Source organism: Schistocerca americana, chromosome 10, assembly GCF_021461395.2.
Source record: "Schistocerca americana isolate TAMUIC-IGC-003095 chromosome 10, iqSchAmer2.1, whole genome shotgun sequence".
Taxonomy (NCBI): Eukaryota; Metazoa; Arthropoda; class Insecta; order Orthoptera; family Acrididae; genus Schistocerca; species Schistocerca americana.
In genome coordinates this window covers 131101432-131124346 of record NC_060128.1, presented here as the reverse complement: position 1 = coordinate 131124346, position 22915 = coordinate 131101432, and the positions used below count along the sequence as shown (strand labels likewise).

At 44.8% G+C, this 22915-nt stretch overlaps 1 non-coding gene across 1 annotated transcript; it reads right to left on the bottom strand.

Moving 5' to 3' along the window:
- Positions 1 to 457: 457 nt before the first annotated feature.
- On the bottom strand, positions 458 to 528 carry Trnag-acc. Its single transcript has one exon. It is a non-coding gene; the product is annotated as a tRNA-Gly (tRNA).
- Positions 529 to 22915: the final 22387 nt, after the last annotated feature.

Here is a 22915-nt window from a genome sequence, read left to right as displayed (position 1 = left end):
ATCTGTTTCGGATTACAGACAATCCTTACTCCAAAGTGGCTCCTCTGTTCTAGCAGCCGGTCTCCACATGCCAGAGGGAGAGATCTGAAGATGGACTGTCGCTACTCCGAAACGCAATATCTGAACAGACATTGCGATCCAGACAAGAAAATATAAACATCCCTTCTGGCTCTTATTTCATACTCCTCTGGTCCCCACATATTTTCTGCATTTTGTCACGGTCTTGAGGTCCTGAAATTGTTTTTCTGGTGGCTTCCAGCGTAATACCTCACCTTCAAATTTGTTAATGAGAAAGGTGTTGTCTGTAGCGGTATGTCCTATGAAATGAAATGATCGTATGGCACTGTTGGCCGGGAGGTACCACGCGGGGGATTTCGGACGCCGTATTGCAAGTCCTGTTTAGTTGACGCCACATTGGCGTCAATGATGATGAAAATGATGGACGCACAACACGCAGTCCCCCCGCCAGGAATCGAACCCGGGCCCCCTGCGTGGTAGGCAGTAACGCTACCGCTACGCTACGGAGGCGGACGGTATGTCCTACAATTTCTGCCCTTTCTTTGTTCCTTCTTCAAGTGTCCTACATAATGTAGTCGACTGGAGCAGTAGATGTTAGGACGTGAGTTGCTGTTGATGTTGTACAGTGGTTACCCTCCGCCCTCCATCCACACGCGGACATAGACAGCATGGTCACTGTAGTCGTCAGAGGAACGGTAAGGCGGAAGGAAATGAGGCAGGGGAGCAAGAGGCGTGGGCGAGGTAAAAGTCACTCCGCGCGGCGGTGGCCGACTGCTTAGCCGGGACAGCGGGAGGGCGGGGGCGGAGGAAACCCGACCTTACGGTCATAAAGTTTATTGGCCACTCTCCCAGCCACTAACGGCAAGCAAAACACTCCGGCGCGAGCGGCCGGCCTGTGTGTGTGTGTGTGTGTGTGTATGTGTGTGTGTGTGTGTGTGTGTGTGTGTGTGTGTGTGTAGCCGCGCCGGTGCTAACAAGTGTTGAGAGGGCGGCGGCGGCGATTGGCTTATCTTGATGATGGCCCCCCATTAACACGACCGTAAAGATTGCACTTAAAAGGCCATAAAAGTCCGCCTACCGGCCGCGGCCGCTACAGTTGGTAGCACTGCCTGTGGGTGCCGCAGTGGTCCGCTCTGGCAACAGATTGCAGCCGCTGCCTCGTCTGAGGTTTACGCGACGCCAACACCAGTTGGCTGCTGCTCAGTGTCTGCAGGCGTACACAAGCAGTCGTCTCTCTCTCTCTCTCTCTCTCTCTCTCTCTCTCTGTCTCTCACACACACACACACACACACACACACACACACACGTGGCACTCAGAACCTTGTAACGGGACATCTACATCTTGCGTTACTTCTCATCAGTAGTTGTCGATACCAGTATTTTATTTTTTGAATTTTGGACAGGTCAGTATTAACTCATTTACTTTCCTGAAAACTTTCATAAAATTTTATACGCAGTATGTTATATTTCAAGCTAAAATTTACGAACAGGACTTATTTTATAAAATATTTTATTTAGTTTCGATGTTATAATCGATAAGTACTGGTTCTCAATATACAGTTAAATTTTTGTTTTTTTATAAACATTTGAAATTACGAATTATTGGCGCACTTGAAATTTCTATTATTAATTACGCAATCCTGAACTGTTTACTGTGTTTACTTCTGGATTCATTTATGAAATAATAATCGAAATTAATAATGTAACGAAAACTAGTAGGAATCCATTTGTTAAGAAAAATTGTAAACCCTTCAGAATATTGTTATTTCCGCGGAGTGTGGGAGTGGTAGCTTGCTTCTGATTTGGTCGGACGTATTTTTGCGTAATAGTGGCGAACAACGTAATTTCGGCTTTGTTAACGTGAAAAATCAAAATACTGCATGGTTCAAATGGCTCTGAGTACTATTGGTCTTAACATCTGAGGTCATCACTCTCCTAGAACTTAGAACTACTTAAACCTAACTAACCTAAGGACATAACACACATCCATGCCCGAGACAGGATTCGAACCTGCGACGTAGCGGTCGCGCGGTTCCAGACTGAAGCGCCTATAACCGCTCGGCCACACCGGCCGGCTTTGTGGTATGACACAGAATGTATAAAAAACAATCGTCCGTTTTGGCACGCCTGTATTTCTGAACATAATAAGCATATACAATGAGTTTTGTTTTTTAATTAACGAGAGACTCAAAAACGTTTCTTTTTTCATGCCTTTTCATAGGGGTTCAATACGCGATCCTTGAGATGCACGGCCTATGTGACTGCGGTATTCAAATTGTTCCACAGTATAGCGAGCAAGTCTCGAGTTACAGCTTCCACAGCTGCTGGTATGCCATGTCTCAGTTCATTCACTGTTGTTGGTAACGAAGGCACATGAAGAGTTTTTTACACACCCCCACAAGAAACAGTCACATACAGTCAGGTCCGGTGACCCTGGAGGCCAGTAATGTAAGGCTGAATCCTTATGTCCAGTGCGATCGATCCATCCTTCATTAACACTTCCAGATGCCAGTGTGGCGGTGCCCCATCTTGTTGGTAAATTAAGTCGTTCGAATCAGTCTCCAACTGTGAGAAAATAAAGTTCTGAAGCATATCGAGATATGCCCTTCCTGTACCAGTTTTCCCGTGAAACTACACTAAACACATTAAATTTAGGAGAGTCGGTCTCATGCTGTACATGTGATCGCCGGCCGCGGTGGTCTAGCGGTTCTAGGCGCTCCGTCCGGAACGGCGCGACTGCTACGGTCGCAGGTTCGAATCCTGCCTCGGGCATGGATGTGTGTGATGTCCTTAGGTTAGTTAGGTTTAAGTAGTTCTAAGTTCTAGGGGACTGATGACCACAGCTGTTTAGTCCCATAGTGCTCAGAGCCATTTCTTTGTACATGTGGTCGTTCCGTACCCCACATTCTCACATTATGACGGTTCACTTTTCCGTTTAGATGGAATGTTGCCTCTTCACTGAACACTAAGCGTCAACACACGCCAGTCGGAGATCGGGGGGCATGTTGAGCTGCACGGCGAACCGATTTCCGCGGACTACTCGTGAAACTATGGCGGATGCGTTCCATGTCTGTGTCACACCAACTACGTGTTGCTAGGAATTGTTCGTGCCATCGTCTAATGCTCTGTGCCACTACACCAAGTACGACAGTCGCTCTAGACAGTTATTACTGACTAGCTCTGCGCAAAATGCTTTCTGTTGTTACGACACCATTTGAACTAGAACTGAAGTGGGCGCACACTGCTGCTACCTAGCGGGAACCAAGTATAACTCGAAAGTTTGCTCTTTCCAAAAGTACGTTGATCACGCACGTATCTCAAATAAAATGATATTTATGATTTTTTAAAAAGCGGATGAACAGATGCGCAAGTAGTGCGTAAAATTTTTGCTTGACTACCTTCCTTAATTCAGTTTACTTTCTTTGAATTCTTTTTTGTGTCAATGACGAAAAGCAATCATTATTTGGATTTGAAGTAAATTAAAAAATAAATATGATCAAATCTGTAACAAAGGTTTCTCTCTGCGATTCGGTAAAACGGAACTCATAACCGGGCAATTTTTTTTTTTAACAAAGCTACAACCGTGTGTCATAAAGAAACACTAGATCAGCTCGTCGTTGATGCACAAATTTAGTAACTCTATTTTGTCTAAGACTTTAGCTTACAATGTTGTCCTGAGCTGGGGAGTTAACTTTATGACAATCAATATTCCATATTCTGAATACCTCTATTTCTGTGAAATTTAAAGGCCAAAATTACGAAATTTCATACATGTAGAAATTGTGTGTAGCGATACATATTCGTATAAGGTTATTTTTCAGGAATTGCTCTAGTTATCACGAACTCGCCCACTTTTGCGGTAGCTTCTTTTTCGTGGCTTATTAATTATTTTAATTCTTTGGTTATAAATTTTCTGATCAGCAATCTGTAAACTTTGTTCTCCTTCGTTCCATGGGCAAGCAGATAAGACTCGCACGGTCCAAGGAAACTTGATAATAATTCGATGTAGCTCAGTGGACTAGTGCACGTTCTTCAGTTCATTTATTTATCACCATCATTATTCCTTAGCGCATAGTTTTTACAGCGTGTCTGCCTCCTTAGCTGAGTGGTCGGCGCGTCTCAATGCCATTTATCGGGCCGGGTTAGATTCCCATCCGGGTCGGAGAATTTCTCCGTTCGGAGACCGGCCCTGTGTCGTCATCATCATTTCATCGCCATCGACTCGCAAGTCGTCCAGTGTGGCGTCACCTGAAGAGACTTGCAACTTTGCGATTCGACTACCCCAGGTTGTGTATCCCGGTCGTCAGTGCCTACACACCATACGGCGCACAGTCATACTCTCATAGACGTAATCGCAACGAAACAGACTGACAAAGTAAGAGATGTTGGTCAAACATCGGCCCCTGGTCTCTCAGCACATGATGTAATATTCCTGGCCTACTCTCTTCAGCCCCCAAGGATCAAATCGCGTTACATAACTTGTAGGAACATGAAACGTATTGACCTTGACGCTCTAACAGCCGATTGCTCAGAAATCTCATGGCATCAAATAATCAGAGAACCTACAATCGACGGCAAAATTAATGAACTTGGTGATAAACTCACTGCCCTCTATGACAAACATGCACCTGTGCGCACAATCCGTGTAAGAAAATCTCCTGCTCCATGGCTGACAGCTGAATTACGTCAAATGATGTCTAATAGGGATGCTGCCCACAGGCGTTTCAAGGCAGATCCGAAACCCGAGCGTTTCGAAGAATATAGAAAGCTACGGAACAGAGTGAAACAATGCATTCGCAATGCTAAAATCAGGCACGCTCGCTCCCTTGTCTGCAGCGATCTGACGCCCATGACTCTATGGAAGAATCTACGTAGCTGGGGGGTCGGAAAGGCAAAATTGGAAACTACTTTTCATGTGTCAGCTAACGAATTAAATGAATTATTCTCTGCACCTCTGAATTCCCGCACAGTTGATAATTACCGTCCACAAGAATCCCCAAACAGGATAACTAACAACGATACCTTCCATCTAAAACATGTAACAACAAATACGGCAAGAAAAGCAATAATGAGAATCTCTTCTGATGCAATAGGCAACGATAGATTGGTATAACCATGATTAAGAATGTTGCCGATATCATAGTACCTGTCTTAACTGACATATTTAATTTTTCCCTCGTGAACGGAATATACCCCACTGCATGGAAAAGAAGCATAATTCGACCCATCCCTAAGATCGAAAACCCGCAACTGCCTAGTGATTACCGACCAATTAGCATACCGCCTGCTGTTTCCAAAGCACTTCAATATATTGTTCATGACCAAATCACTGAACACTTGCATGAATTCAGCCTATATGACAAATTTCAGTCCGGTTTCCGTAAACATCACAGCACAAACACTGCTCTAATTAAAGTAACTGATGACCTGAAATATGCCATCGACAATCGGAAGGCAACAATATTGACGCTACTGGACTTCAGCAAAGCTTTTGACACTTAACTTTGACATATTGCTCAGAAAAATGCAACAGCTTAATTTGTCTGATTGTGCAATGAGATGGTTTGAAAGCTACTTAAAAGACAGACAGCAATGTGTTGTCTGCGTAAATGAAAAATCTTCCTGGAAACATGTTTCCTCGGGAGTGCCACAAGGGTCAGTCTTAGGACCACTTTTGTTTTCTTTATATGTCAACGATATTTCGTCGGTTCTGTCCTCCTGTAAATATCATTTCTATGCCGACGACCTCCAGCTCTACCTAAGCGTCAGACCTGAAGATGTAAACACTGCAATCGCTCAGATGAATGATGATCTGTCTTCAGTAGTGACGTGGGCGAAAAACCTGGGGCTTAAACTAAATGCAAAAAAGACGCAAGTAATCTTAATAGCCCATCAGAAATTAATAAGTTCAGATTTCCGCGAACGGCTACCTCCTATTCTGCTCGACGGTACTCCAATACCATATCAGAAAACAGTGAAGAACTTGGGTGTAACTTTGGATGAGCATCTCAACTGGGTGGAGAATACAGTCGCAGTGTGCCGAAAGACGTCTGCTTGTCTCTATGCTCTCAAAAAGTTTCGGAACATGTTTCCACAGGACTTGAAACGCCAGCTCGTGCAAGCACTCGTTCTACCGAACCTCCACTATTGTGATGTGATTCAACAAGGCATGAGTAGTGAAAACAAAAGACGGTTAGAGCTAACCATGAATGCCTGTGTGCGTTACACCTGCAACATTCGTCGATATGATCATGTTAGTGCCTCATATTTCCGAGCTAGGGTGGCTGCGGCCGGACAAATTGCGTGACTACCACACTCTATGTCTACTTCACCGACTCCTCGTCGCGCAAGCACCTCAGTACCTTGCTTCAGAGATTAAAAACCTGTCATGCCATCATAATCGAAACACGAGGTCACTCTTATTTGGTATCCTAACTGTGCCCACTCACAAAACAAAAACTTTTGCAAACTCCTTCTCAGTTGCCGCTGTCTGCCTCTGGAACAAACTGCCCCTTACCTTGCGCAAAATTCAATCTCCTGCTGCTTTTAAGAAGAAGTTGAAGCATTTCCTACTATCATCCTCATAAAGTTTTCCACAAAATTAATGTGCAAGGCCAATCCTCTCATCTGTCAAATATCAAAGCTAGCGTCTCCTATCTTGCTCCTGAGATGCCTTCCCCTTCATCTGTCTATTAGCCACGCAATCTTCTTTTCCTTTATATTTCCTTCATTATGTTTCATCATTTCTCTCTATTCTTCTCCTCGCTTCACAATGAGTCTCCTTCATACTCCCTGCTGCCAGCACTCCTATCTAAAATCTGTCTCTTCAATAATGTCTGATTATAACACTACTTATGATCTACGAATATAAACTCTATATGTATGTATTTTTCCAGGTGTACCTTTCTAATTGTTTATTTCACTTTTTGTACTAGATGTCATTTAACATGCCTACTAAAACATATGAATGTAAAATAAGTAGAATGCCTGGTTAGATGTAAGAGAGGGCCTGATGGCCCTAATCTTGCCAGGTTAAATAACTAAATAAATAAATATTACGATCATCTCATTTCGTTTGTACAGTGTACAGAGTACAGAGAGGGAGCTACAATGGTGTCAGGTTTTGTTGGAAGGGGAGTTAAAACGTGTCACCAGTCACTTGTGGCCACTGTGCGACGCAGGGAAAGGGCCGTAGCGAGACGACACGTGTTACACGGGCGGCAGCAGCAGCGGAAGCGGCCACTCTGCTGTGGCGAGCTGGTACTACACGGCCCTCCAAGCCCACTACACTGCGCTACACTACAGCGTCCGCGGCCGGCTCCCGGAGAGGCTCGAGTGCGCGGCCGCTGCGTGCAACAGCCAGCGTATACACACACACACACGCGTCACTGCCGCGGCAGGATACGGGGACCCTAGTATCAACAGGTTGGCGGCTACCGTGCTGCCAGAAAATGTTTCGCTACGCACCCACTGTTCTATCGCTTACATCGTAGGTACAACTGAGAGGTTGAACAGGGGGTGAAACGTCTCTGTGAAGTCGTTTCATAAGACGCTTGTCGAATTCGGTACAACCTATTCATATTACCACCTGATTTTAGCTCAATTCATGAACTCTTCCAGAAAGACTGAGTACTCAAATAAGGCCTATTGATTATTATATGTGTGTTTTAATGTGGGTTTCGGTTTTGTTTTGTGAGAAACCCTGAATTGGTCATCGTCTGCTCCCAGCAGACGATGTTGCTTCTCGTTCAAAGGAGAGCGCAGGATGACCAACTTAGGTTTCCAATACCTGAACAGGGAGGTTTACCCATCTTAGTCGAAGGCTGCGTCGAAGGCGGTTTTTGTGTGTGAGGTTGGTGACGGAGGGCTACCCCTCTGGTAGCTTCCGCTGCACGGGGAGATAGGTGATCTCGAAAGCTGCGCTCGTCGGTGAACGCTTGGTGAGTACGGATCGTAGCTCTTAAGTGGGGTTTCAGGTGGTAGGAAGCTGGTTGAGTTAGGACTTCGGTTATGTTTAACTGGTGAAATACTTAAGGACTTTAGCTTATCTGAAGCGTGTGAATCGAGTTTTCTTTTAATGATTTTTAATCTTATATTTTGTGGAAATTGCTTTTGTCTTTGTGTGTCGATTTTGTGCCACGTGTTTGGTAATCAATGACCCTTCTGGTTCACCACGGCACCGCAATAGGCTTTATGTTAACAGTTTGCTTTTTAATGAGCTACAATTTCTGCAAGAATATCTGTTCTTTCGTGAGCCTTCTACAAAGTAGCACAACAGTTTGAGTCAGAATGCACCAGGTGCTCTAGTTCGGCCGTTTGCAAGCAGCAGCCGCCGTTAGTATGTTAAATAATTATCGCAAGCCTTGTGTATTGGTTAAACCTCCGTCCAGAATGGAGCATGCGTAGAATCGTAATGAAAATCTTACTGAGATATTTTTATGGTATTAATGCAAAGGAGATGATAGTAGAATTGTCTCCCAGACCCGTCTTCTGTGTTTCTTCTTGCTGTAGTTAAATTGTGCTCTGTTTCGTTCTCACGTAATTCTTATCTAAATATTTCGAGTCAGGCACCAGTTATGTGTAGTTAGGATGTGCGATCAAATATTTAGTTACAATAAATAATTTACGTGAAAGATAAATTCTTTGTTGTCGATTGTGCTTACTCCGATTTCCATTTCTGAATTAATCAAGATGCTTTATGCACGACATGGAGTGCTATTTATCTGGCTGCTTAAAGAACTTTTCGTAATTTTAATTAAATTATTAAAGTAATTAAACCAATAATTTTCCAGCTCCGTTTTTTCTAAATGGTTAGGAAGGGCTTGGGCTGGTGGCGACCCAGAGTTTCTGAATTTTTATCATTATTTGTGTGAGAGAAGCAGCGAGAAATGCGAGATAACGTATATGGCTCGATGAGAAACGTGTGAAGATACTAATACGTTACAATGGAAATATTCATCCATGGCCACATGGGGAATAACGAGATTCTGAATGAAATGACAGACTTCAAAAATTCACATTTCTTTTCCAGTTTCACTACAGTACTCTTAGAATAAGAGATACATAACAAGACAGTCGTTTTACTCTAGCCTCACAAATAGCTTAGAAATATGTGAAATAAATAGTTAATATCACGATATATAACAGGTGCTCAATTTGTAATGTATTTCCTGAACCTACATCTCTAATTCCATAGCAAGACGTGCAGAAGACATGTAAACATCTGACACCACATACATCGGGAAATCGATAGTCATATCGAAACGAGCTGTATTTCGACCGCCATCTCGTCCACTGAAATTCAGGAGTGTTTGTGATCGTGTTTCCAAGTTACTACTATGTTAGTGACAATTTGTGAACAGTGACCAAGACAGCCACGGAAATGGAAACACCTCAGCGCATCACGACGAGACTGCGACGCCAGAAGAATAAAGTGAGTCACCGTTACAAAACATTTTCGTGCAAACATGAGTCCAGCTTCCAAAGTGACAACGCCTCTTACTAAGTTTTGTCTTCTTCCACAGGATGACCACAGCACTTACGAAAAGACTATGTAACATCAGTATGACCTTGTTGTAAAGTAGTAGTTGTTGTAATGCCATTTAGCCTGAAGATGAGGTATTCCCTCGAAACATGTCGCTAAATAAATAAGTAGTACAATAGTCGACAAAGTTTGTGACTGGTAAGTAATTTTTAAAAAAACCTTTACTCTTTGCATACGTTTTTCTCTTCTTCAAAGCATTCTGGATATCTACGACATTTGATACACTGATGCTGACAACATCTGATTTGTAAGCTGGTGGCTCCACTGCGATTTGTGACGCAAGCACGCTGATACACTACGCTCGCACGTCCACTACTACCAAGAACTGACTGGTACGTTGTTTACAGTTGTTACTCCAAGCTGACTCCGTAAATTACCGCGCCGACGTCGCTTGCACGCCAGGAATGAAATCAGTCTCGAAACTTTTAGACCAGGTGTAGCCATAATTGTTTACTTACCGCCCAGTTTTGTATTTCTGCTAGCAGTAAAATTTTCTGACTGCCCACAGGTTACGCAATAATGGCAATTTATAAAGTAGTGAAATGATTTTACTTTTATAAAATTTATTAAGCATAGTCACAGCGAATTACAGCACTTAATGTCCGCCCTGATAGCTGATGGTCAGCGTTACGTGTTGCCGTCCTACGGGCCCGGGTGCGATTCCCGGCTGGGTCGGGGATTTTCTCCGCTCAGGGACTGGGTGTTGTGTTGTCTGCATCATCATTTCATCCCCATCCGGCGTGCAGGTCGCCCAGAGTGGCGTCGAATGTAATAAGACTTGCACCATGGCGGCCGGACCTGCCCCGTAAGGGGTCTCCCGGCCAATCACGCCACACGATCATTTCCATAATACTTAATAATAATTGCTTACCAATTGTTTTGTCACACTTGAAATTTATTCGCAGTTGCCAGTACCAACAAGGGAATGAAGACGACAAAAATTTGTGCCTCACCGGGACTCGAACCTGGCTTTCCTATTTTACGCAAACTATCCCTTCAACACCTTCGGGTCTCCATCCACGACTCACGACCAGACCCAAACTTGCTTATGTCACACACCATATATATACATATTGCACTCTTACAACCATTTTGCATACTCCCGTACAGGGGAGACATTTCAACTGGAAGTCGGTTGCCCGGTATCGGCAGATAAATGCAGTATTGTAGCGCCTGTGTTGTTCAGACGGACGATACAATGTCACTGCGGACATGTGCGCAGGGCCGTGAAGCGTGCTGGGGTAGCACAATGGGAAAGCAACCACTCGCCATAAGCGGGAAATCTAGGTTCGAGTCCCGGCCCGGCACGAATTTCCGCTGTCGTCATTCCCTTATACAGCTAATGGTTGTTCATACTCGCAATTGCTAATACATTTAATGTATTTCATAACGGCTGTAGTCGCTGCAGAGCCTGTTCATTCGGACATGCATGCATGTCAGAAGGAATCAAGGTCAGCTACCAACACGAGTAACTCAGAAGTAGAGATCATCCAGTAGTGAAGCAAGTCATTTAATGAAAGGACATCTTGCAATCCTGACTCTGTATCAATTACGTACCCTTCAGAGTATGCTGATACACCTGCGCCATACTTAACACTCAAATACAACCTCTCGCTCGACAGAAGGTCTGTAACGACCTTAGCAGTTCAGTCCCATAAGGTTTCTCACACACACACACACACACACACACACACACACACACACGCCCATATCGTTAACGTCGATATGCAGCAGGCTTTTGGAACATATATTATGTCCGAACATTATGAATTACCTCGAAGAGAACGGTCTTTTTACAGACAGTCACTTAAGTGGTTTTGACAAGGGATTTCAAATTGATGCCGTATTTCTTGATTTTAAGAAGGCTTTTGACATTGTACCTAATAATTGACTTGCAATCAAATTGCGTGCTTATGTAATATCGTGTCAGTTATGTGACTGGATTTGTGATTTCCTGTCAGAGACGTCACAGTTCGTAGTAATTGACGGAAAGTCATCGAGTAAAACAGAAGTGATTTCTTGCATTCCCCAAGATAGCGTTACATGTCCTCTGCTGTTCCTGATGTATACAAAAGATTTAGGAGAATATCTGAGCAATTGTTTTAGGTTGTTTACAGGTGATGCTGTTGTTGATCATCCAGTAAAGTCATCAGAACATCAAAACAAATTGCGAAGTGATTTAGAAAAGATACCTGTATGGTGCAAAAATTAGCAATTGATCCCAAATAATGGAAAGTGTGAGGTCATCCACATGAGTGCTAAAAGGAATCCGTTAAGCTTCGCTCACACGATAAATCAATCTAAAGCCGGCCGTGGTGGCCGTGTGTTTCTTGGCGCTTCAGTCCGGAATCGATGGACTGCTAAGGTCGCAGGTTCGAATCCGGCCTTGGGCATGGATGTGTGTGACGTCCTTAGGTTAGTTAGGTTTAAATAGTTCTAAGTTCTAGGGGACTGATGACCTCAGAAGTTAAGTCCCATAGTGCTCAGAGCCATTTGAACCAAATCAATCAAATCTGAAGGGCGTCAATTCAACTAAATACCTAGGAATCAGAAACTGGAAGGAACACACAGAAAATGTTGTGGCGAAGGCAAACCAAAGACTATGTTTTACTGGCAGGACACTTAGAAAATGTAACACATCTACTAAACAGACTATGCTTGTCCGTCCTCTTATGAGTACAGCCGCTCGTTGTGGAATCCTTACCAGATGGAGTACATCGAGAAAGTTCAAAGAAGAGCAGCACGTTTTGTAGTGTCGAGAAATAGGGGAGAGAGTGTCGCGGCGGAATCTTCTCACCAAATTTCAAACACCAATTTTTTCCTCCGAATGCGAAAATATGTTGTTGAGGCCAACATACATATAAAGAAACGATCATTATCATAAAATAAGGGCAATCACAGCTCGCACGTGATGCTGTAGGTGTTCGTTTCTTCTGCGTGCTGTTCGGGAGTGGAATAAGTGTACATGTCGTGTGACTAGGGCCTCCCGTCGGGTAGACCGTCCGCCGGGTGCAAGTCTTTCGAGTTGACGCCACTTCGGCGACTTGCGCGTCGATGGGGCTGAAATGATGATGATCAGGACAACACAACACCCAGTCCCTCAGCGGAGAAAATCTCCGACCCAGCCGGGAATCAAACCCGGGCCCTTAAGATTGACATTCTGTCGCGTTGACCATTCATCTACCGGGTTGAGGACGAGAGTGGAATGATAGAGAATTATTGTGAAGGTTGTTCGATGAACCCTCTGCCAGGCACTTTTGCTGAGTATCCATGTAGCTGTAGACATAGATGAACAGTGCATCATTTTTCTTAACAACAAAGACGCTGGAATATCCTGTTTTTCCGATATTTTACAACAATGTAATGAAAACGGGTTTAAAATCCACACCACCATCGACCACCACGAAAGCTGTTCCAGCTAGTTCCACCTAGTCGGGGCAGGTTGACCACTGCAGAAGGTGTAGGTAATGTGTCAGCGTGGAAAATAAATTTCTTTTGTTAAACTAGGATTACATGTATTTCCTACTCTGCTATGAAATGAAATGGAGCTTGTACTGTAACACCGAAAATGCAGGATGCATGGCACCTGCTACCGATATATAATTTGTTTGTTGAATTGCATTTAATATTTGTAATATAAATGCTTTCTTTTAATAAGTAAGGACATTGCTTCACTGTATGTGTACATTTAGGTAGAAGTCTGTCGACGTTTTATTGTATTTATCTGTGTTGTACTGTGAAACTTACAAGCTCTGGGAAAAAGCCAAAGGAATTGTTATTTGCATCGACTAGCAACGATAATAGCAGTGCTTGTGCGTTGTAAAATCTTGGCACACATGACTGTTTGGTTTGGTACGTATTCTAGTATTTAATTCTGTTCAAGTCAGTAAAAAAGGCTCAGTTGTTTAGACAATAATATGAAATCCAATTTGAAAATTAAGTAACTGCAAAGTAAAAGGTGCTTGCCTTTCTCTGAATTTCTTTGATACCGTTATGTTAACGTTGAGAGGTCTCTGTTGGATTCCTTTCATGTTAATTTCTTAAATCTGTTGTCATTCACGGCATAAATTCCTCTTCTCAATTTACTGTGGTGTTTCTGACTATCTGGGAGGAGACTGAGTAGTGGAACGTGTTACTTTTACACATAAACAAGAACGATCTGTCACACTACTACACTTTAAAACACAGTTTACATGTAATTCATGTCACACAGTCTTATACGTAACCTACATCTGCTTTCTTTTATATATTGTATAAGATAAGATACTGTCATCCCCCTTCCCTTCTGTGTGAGAGGATGAATGAGCAAATGTATTTCTTGTTGCATGCTTGATGCTAGCAGACAAGCCTGTCTGCTAGACAACAGTAGGACCAACGTCGGAACAGGTAGCTACGCTTTCTAAAAGTAAAGAGGTTTCTAGCCTTAGTATGGTCCTGTCCGTCCCTTGTCATATTGGTATAGGAAGCTGCCCCTCTGGCCACTTCCGTTTGTATTTGTGAGCCACCCCTCAGGAAGGGACCACGGCAGTCTGTCAGCGGCGAGCGTCTGAAGTGGTAAGATCTCCGGCTAAGCGCGTGTCTGCTAAGTCCGTAGGACAATGGATTTCTTAAGTTCAGCCTAACTGAAGATTTAATCACCTTTATTTCAGGTTTAGCTCTAAAATATCTAATGTTATCTTATATTGCAACGCAGTGTAATTCGCGTGTGAAGTTCAGAATATCTTCCGGTAGTTGCTTTGTCACTACTTTGTGAGTAAAGTGGAACCACGTGTTGATCAGTAACTAACTAAGATCATCAATCTTCAATGCGAATGTGCGTGAGATTATAACGTCTCGTCTTGACAATATTTTTCAATATAGCAACGTTTCTTTATGTTCAACCCACGTGGGGTGTACTTTGTGAGACCAGTACCCCGTGCTTATACAATTGTCTGACCCATCAGGTTAATAGTAAGACGATAGTAACCAGTTCGAGGTTTTTCTTTAGTAAATTGCTTTTCGATGTAATTTATTTTAATTATCAAAATTATTGTGGAGTTACACTCTTTGTGTAAACCAAGTTGACCACTTGAAGCGTGTGGTGTAATCATCAAAGTAGCACTCAGCTACTCTTTTCGGGAAGATTTCACAGAGAGTTAGTATGAATTTAGTATACCAGTGTGTGGTAATTACATGATGGACAGGGTTGTGCTACGAAAGTAACTTCTTTGGGTGAAAATTGAATCGGTTGGTTGTGGTTAATTTCTTCTTGCATATGTTTCAACGTTCTTCGTGTGTTATTTTATGACTGCAGTGTTGTATGCAGTCTCCCAATCTTGGCTCCATATTTGATGTGTTCCGTAAGATTACAAACTCACATTTTCACAATCCTAAATAAGGCACCAGTTTAGTTATGAATCAAGTTTAATATGCTGAAATTTCAATGATCAATGTTAAAATAAATTTCCAAATATAAACTGACTTATTTCTTTTTATTTAAATTCTCTTTTATATATATGTATCACCGGTTGTCGAATGACTATTAAAAGATTATAATTAACGTAAGTCTGGTTGGGAATTTGGTAAGCTAGACTGGATACCTGGTGAAACAGTTGCTCAGTAATGCAAGGTTAACTTCCCCCGACAGCTCACAGCTCACAGCTTTTAACCCACTTTCATGGTCTTGAATAGCAGCACCGCAATCAGAACAAATTAATGCAACAACATTACAACGTCTCTGAAAGTCATTGTTGACGTAACGAAGTTCAGTACTGCCATACAGTTTAAGTGGATATTTTCAAACCATTACTCGATTGCCTTTTTCAAAATTTAGTGACAAACTTAACGTAAAAGTGACTTTGCAGTTTTCTTTATCATTACATACTCAAAATTAGTGTCAAAAAACATGACAACCTTCACTTGCCACGTCAGTGTTTAATAATAAACGTTTTTCTTTCCCATCATCTTGTGCAGGATTTTGGATGTAAATCGCCCTAGTGGGCTGGCGACCGTAATTATTTCCTTTTCGATCATTAGTGTAACTTTTGAATTCATGACCAGTGGTACCCCTTTTCTCTCCAGTGTTGTTCGTGAGTGAATGCGCAAAATAACTTTCTTTTTTTCCAAATTGTAGCCTTGTTCGGTTTAATTACTTTTTTATTTTTAGTAGACTTTTCTATCAGAAAGATCGGTTTTACACTTTCCCCTATTTAACGGTATTACTTGTTCGGGAAACATGGCCTTATCCAATTAGAAAAATTCCATTAGGTATACACGCGATCCGCAGTCATATTTTGTGTGTGTGTGTGTGTGTGTGTGTGTGTGTGTGTGAAACCTTATGGGACTTAACTGCTAAGGTCATCAGTCTCTAAGCTTACACACTACTTAACCTAAATTACCCTAAGGAAAAACACACACACACACACACACACACACACACACACACACACACACACAGACCCATGCCCGAGGGAGGACTCGAACCCCCGCCGGGACCAGCCGCACAGTCCAAGACTCGCCTGAGACCGCTCGGCTAATTCCGCGCGGCATATTGTATATCGCAAGCAGGATAGGTCGATTAGTAAGGGGGAGGTTACAGTACCATTCTGCTTTCGGTAGGTTTGGACGCAGGTCCTGCGTGAGTTCGTTCAACTCCCCATCAGACAGCTGGGTACCTCCGCTACGTCAGAGCGCGGATTCAGACGCTGCAATTGCCCGACAATTCCCCATCCTGTCTCCGTGAGTCGCCTCGGCTTCGCGTCTTTATTTACAACCCCCTCTCCACAGCCTCAGTAGAGAGAGATGGGGCGAAAGTGGCTGGCGTAGGTAGAGGGTAGGGGTAGGATACAAGGAGAGGGGGTGGGAGAGAGAGGGGGGAGAGGGCGAGGTCGAGAGAGAGAGAGAGAGAGAGAGAGAGAGAGAGAGAGAGAGAGACCAGCCACCATAAACCTTTCGGCCGCCAATAAATTTCCATACAGACTGCTCGGGAGCGACGCCCGGCGAGCACATAACTTACGGCGCTGTCGCTGTTTGCATTTCCATAGCGGCCACGGGCGCCCGACACCACCGTAGGAGTAGTGGGCGGGAGGGAGGGAGGATGGGGAGGCAAGGAGAAGAAGCAGAAGAAGAAGACGTCTCCGGCCGGCCGCTGGCCGCGCTAGTTTCGGGTTTTATGGTCGGCACTAAATCAGCCTCGCGACCGCATTAATTGTCCGCAGATGGCTGTCCGGGCGGCGGGCGGGCACTAAATCCGACTTACCGGCGGGCCGTCCCCGTTGCTCCCCGGGTCCGTTTCATCTGCGCGCCACTTTGCGCGCATTACACGCCGGCGGTCGCCCGCGCCGGACGCCACGGCGGCCGAGGCGACGATAAGGCCCCGCCCCGCCCCGGCCGGCCCTAATACCCGAATTAGCAGCCTATAAATACCCGCGCCGGCTTCGACACTGCGCGGCGCCGACGGGTCGCGCCGTCCGCCGTTTAAGAAGTGGTCGCCGTCGACGGCCGGCCGTTTCGCGCCCCGCCTAATTGAGGCGAAAGCGACGAGAGTCTCTCTCTGTCGCGAGAGGCGGCTTTATGGACCGGTCCACGCGTAGCAGAGAGCACTTACAGCCTGTAAACGCCTTTTCAATGGACGTTACGGCACAGCCAACTAACCCGCCCTTGCCACACCGTATACGTCATATCTACACCGTATTGACACTAAATCTGTATTTCACAGGACCTTAGTAGACCCTGAACCCTAAAAAGACCTATCCTCGTGTGCTGCATGTTACCTACGCCAGTAAATTGCTACGGTGATTTAGCAGAAAACCTTACAAATGAGTCTTTCCAAGTAGAGAAAGATATTTTACAAACCAATCAGGAGCCTTAGTTTTGCTAAGCCTACACCCTTCCAAACGCAGCAGATGACTGTTATAGGAAACACGCAACGCACACATACGCCGGAGGGTGTCCATGCCCTGCGCAGACGATTATGAAAGACTCCTAGCGCCGCCGGATAGTACACTACTGGCCATTAAAATTGCTACACCAAAAGAAATGCAGATGATAAACGGGTATTCAGTGGACAAATATATTATACTAGAACTGACATGTGATTACATTTTCACGCAATTTGGATGCCGTAATAACGGCCTTGTTACGCCTGGGCATTGAGTCAAACAGAGCTTGAATGGCGTGTACAGGTACAGCTGCCCATGCAGCTTCAATACGATACCACAATTCATCAAGAGTAGTGACTGGCGTATTGTGACGAGCCAGTTGCTCGGGCACCATTGACCAGACGTTTTGAATAGGGGAGAGATCCGGAGAATGTGCTGGCCAGGGCAGCAGTCGAACATTTTCTCTATCCAGAAAGGCCCATACAGGACCTGCACCATGCGGTCGTGCATTATCCTGCTGAAATGTAGCGTTTCGCAGGGATCGAATGAAGGGCAGAGCCACGGGTCGTAACACATCTGAAATGTAACGTCCACTGTTCAAAGTGCCGTCAATGCGAACAAGAGGTGACGGAGACGAGTAACCAATGGCACCGCATACCATCACGCCGGGTGATACGCCAGTATGGCGATGACGAATACACGCTTCCAATGTGCGTTCACCGCGATGTCGCCAAACACGGATGCGACCATCGCGATCCTGTAAACAGATCCTGCATTCAACCGAAAAATTGACGTTTTGCCATTCGTGCACCCAGGTCCGTCGTTGAGTACACCATCGCAGGCGCTGCTGTCTGTGATGCAGCGTCAAAGGTAACCGCAGCCATGGTCTCCGAGCTGATAGTCCATGCCGCTGCAAACGTCGAAGTGTTCGTGCAGATGGTTGTTATCTTGCAAACGTCCCTATCTGTTGACTCAGGGATTGAGACGTGGCTGCACGATCCGTTACAGCCATCCGGATAAGATGCCTGTCATCTGGACTGCTAGTGATACGAGGCGGTTGGGATCCAGCACGGCGTTCCGTATTACCCTCCTGAACCCATCGATTCCATATTCTGCTAACAGTCATTGGATCTCGACTTAACATCTGAGGTCATCAGTGCCCTAGACTTAGAACTAGTTAAACCTAACTAACGTAAGGACATCACACACATCCATGCCCGAGGCAGGGTTCGAACCTGCGACCGTAGCAGCAGCGCGGTTCCAGAATGAAGCGCCTGGAACCGCTTGGTCACAATGGAGGCATCCAATTATTTGGCGCCTAGTGGTAGTTTCGCTCACGACAGCAGCACGTCAACTTTCGACCAACTTCGCCGTTTTCGAGATACACCTTCACAGCCTCTGCATAATAATAATGTCCTTTGTCAGAGTCGCCTGTCTCAATGGATTTCCCCGTTTCCAGCCCATACCTTCGCTAGTGTGATCCCCCGTCCGTGTCTGGACCACGTACGCACTTTTGTTGCCGCGTCACGTACCCTCAACGCCACCAGGCGGCATCCAACGTCGCAGTGGGGGATGGCCATCATGTTCTGGCTGATCAGTGTGTATGACAGACTTCTGTTCATTTATAGGAAACCTGCAATATTTTTACGATACTGGGAAAACGTAGCGGGTGTGGAAAGGAGTTTTCGTAGAGAAAAACTCGTGCTACCTATCTTCGGTTATCGCTCGAGTATATGAGACCAATACCGAACAGGAAGATACACAAAGAATGGCGGCACGAATGGTCACTTGCGGGAGAGTGTCACGGGTATGGTGAAATGTCTGAACTTGCAAACTTTTGAAGATAGACGTCAACGATTCTTCGAAAGCGAACTCACAGGTTTTAGAGAACCAGTATCAAATGATGAATCTGCGAATGTGCTATATCCCCCTACGAATCGCTTCTGTATGGATCTCGAAAATTATATTAGGACAATTACAGGGCGTACAGAGGCATTTAACAAGCCATTCTCCCTACTCTCAATATCCAGATGCTATTGGAAGAAACACTCATATGCGGTACAGTGGTAAGTAGCCTCCGCCATGCACTTCAAAGTGGTTTGCAGAGCGTGGCTGTAGATATAGAAGCCAGTGTGCCAGTGTGATAAAGTAGTGTAATAGAGGAAGAAAGAGAAAGAGAGAGAGAGAGAGAGAGAGAGAGAGTGACCGACCTTCCCATACACTCTTCTTCACTAGTTTATTCGCCATCTGTCCTCTCTGTTGCTGAAGTGCCCTTTCAAGCAAAGTAACTGCACACGATTACGTTGGTACTCATATTTCCTGGTAAGTTAAAGCATTTTGTAGATTCTGAGCGCGCTTCGCACAACGGGTGCCTATGCCTGTGGCGGCTTCTGCGCTTTATCTCGAAACTTTTTTGGTCGTGTTATCACTTGTGTGACACTTCCCACTACTGTGATCCAATGGGTTGATACTTTTTGCGCGGTTGCCCTTTCCTAACTACGAAAATAAATAAGGGATACGTGATAATGGAATGCAGCAGTATTTTAATTTGCAGGTGGCAGACAAGTGTGGTGTATGTCATTAGCACAGAGCGAGCTACAACAGCGAAGGGAGGAACTTAATGCAGCAAGCTGAAAGTGGAGCGGAAAATTGGCTGCACTAAAATACACCCAACATACCGGAAAGAAAATAGTATGGTTCAAATGGCTCTGAGCACTATGGGACTTAACATCTGAGGCTATCAGTCCTGTAGACTTAGACCTACTTAAACCTAACTAATCTAAGGACAGAAAACACATCCATGCCCGAGGCAGGATTTGAACCTGCGACAGTAGCGGCTCGCGCGGTTCCAGACTGAAGCTTCTAGAACCGATCGGCCATAACGGCCGGCAAAGAAAATAGTAGCGAGGAGTGTTGTACCCTGGTACACGGTAGGCCTGTAATGTATTATTACAGATCTTATTCCACTTTTACCTGATGATCTTCGCTTTTTATTGACTGCTGTCTTTTTCTAAAATTAGAAAAAATTCTCTTGGAAAGTTTTTCAAATGCCGAAGGATGTTCCAAGGTACAACATGGTAGTCATGTACCTAGATACAAATTTTACATTGAAATTTAATAACGTTTCAGTAGAGAAAAATCATGATGTGTTTAATCATCTGTTACATTGTTACTTTACTGCACACCAATAATCGGTAAGTGAAATCAAAATAATTAGAAGTATTGTCAAAAACTGAAACAAACCAACAAACACCGTGCGAAGGAACACTGAATACCCAACGGCACCGACCGACCGCTGTGTCATCCTCACCCTTAGGTGTCACCGGATGCGGGTGTAGAGGGATATGTGATCAGTACACCACTCCCTGGCCGTTGACAGTTCTGGTGACCGGAGCCGCTATCTCTCAATCAAATAGCTCCTGTACTGGCCTCACAAGGGCTTAGTGCGTCCCTCTTGTCAACAGCACTTGGTCACCCATCCAAGTGTTAGCCAAGCCCGACAGCGCTGGACTCGGTGATCTGAGGGGACCCGGTGTTACCACTGCCAAAAGGCCGTTGGCCATTCTTAGAAACCAGTTAAGTTAAATACTTTTTGAAATAGATAATACTGGAAACTAAAACCAATTTCCGTTTTTAAGACAGGTAAAAGTATTGAGACACAGAAGAAACTCAGTTCATTTGAAGGAACAACTCTCTGTTTCAAGGTACAAGGTGGTGCACGACCGACGAAGTACGGCTCAACTGTCCACCTGTTAAATAGTTCTAAAAACTGTATTCATCACAAAATTCGGTACCTGAAGAACTAACTACATATTCCAAAATAGCTGTAATGTATTATACACCATTAAAATGTGCAGGATGCGAAATATAAATATTTACAAGTACTGCAAAAAACACTATTTTATGTCTAAAGTCACCAAATACTGTAAAAATGGCGGAAGCTGTTTGCAGTGGTCTTTAGTATGAATTCCTTTATATGATTCTAGAATAAGTCAGTAGATTGAAACACCGACCGAAAGAATCGTGTGTTCTTAGGTAAACTATTACCCAGGTACAACATTCTCCCCCTACAGGTTAACGACGAAGTCCTGGAAGCCGCTGACGAATATTCCCTTTAGCAGAGTGACTGAAGAAAATGAATAGCTCGACTGCAAAAGAAGACTCAAAACACCTTTGTGTGTGTGTGTGTGTGTGTGTGTGTGTGTGTGTGTGTGTGTGTGTGTGTGCGCGCGCGCGCGGGGAGAGAGAGAGAGAGAGAGAGAGAGAGAGAGAGAGAGAGAGAGATGTAGACTCAATGTCTATCTCGTTTGTAGGATGGAGCGGAATTACCGTGCGTAAAGCGTTAAAAACTAAGGACTGATAAAGAGCAATAACATTTGTTACAAATTTTAATAGATCATTGTGTCCGCCCCCGGTAGCTGAGTGGTCAGCGCTACAGAATGTCAATCCTAGGGGCCCGGGTTCGATTGCCGGCTGGGTCGGATATTTTCTCCGCTCAGGGACTGGCTGTTGTGTTGTCCTGATCATCATCATTTCATCCCCACCGACGCGCAAGTCGCCGAAGTGGCGTCAAATCGAAAGACTTGCACCAGGCGTGCCGTCTACCCGACGGGAGGCCCTAATCACACGACATTCCGATAGATCTTTGCACATATTTGGTTATTTGGTTTATTTGCCAGTAAAAGCCTGGAGAAATTGTCTTCCCCGTCGGGAAGCTGGACTCAGCTGACAATTTTCGTGAATTGTCGTATTCATACGCCTTAAAATTTTTTTTTTCTTTTCTCCTTGTCTTTCAAGGAACTGGCTGTGTATCTACTGCTATGTTTCTCTGTGGAGAGTGGAATCTGCGAAGGCCGTTCAATTTTTAATGCAGCACTTTTGTATCTCCAATTCTGGTTGAAAAATGCGGAATTTATTGAGGGATATGGTGGAATATTCCCGCTTCAGCCCCTTTAGTTTCATGTAGTTCCGACAGGTGGCGGTGCTATACATACACTCCTGGAAATGGAAAAAAGAACACACTTGCTCCGGACACTGTGAGAGGGCTGTACAAGCAATGATCACACGCACGGCACAGCGGACACACCAGGAACCGCGGTGTTGGCCGTCGAATGGCGCTAGCTGCGCAGCATTTGTGCACCGCCGCCGTCAGTGTCAGCCAGTTTGCCGTGGCATACGGAGCTCCATCGCAGTCTTTAACACTGGTAGCATGCCGCGACAGCGTGGACGTGAACCGTATGTGCAGTTGACGGACTTTGAGCGAGGGCGTATAGTGGGCATGCGGGAGGCCGGGTGGACGTACCGCCGAATTGCTCAACACGTGGGGTGTGAGGTCTCCACAGTACATCGATGTTGTCGCCAGTGGTCGGCGGAAGGTGCACGTACCCGTCGACCTGGGACCGGACCGCAGCGACGCACGGATGCACGCCAAGACCGTAGGATCCTACGCAGTGCCGTAGGGGACCGCACCGCCACTTCCCAGCAAATTAGGGAC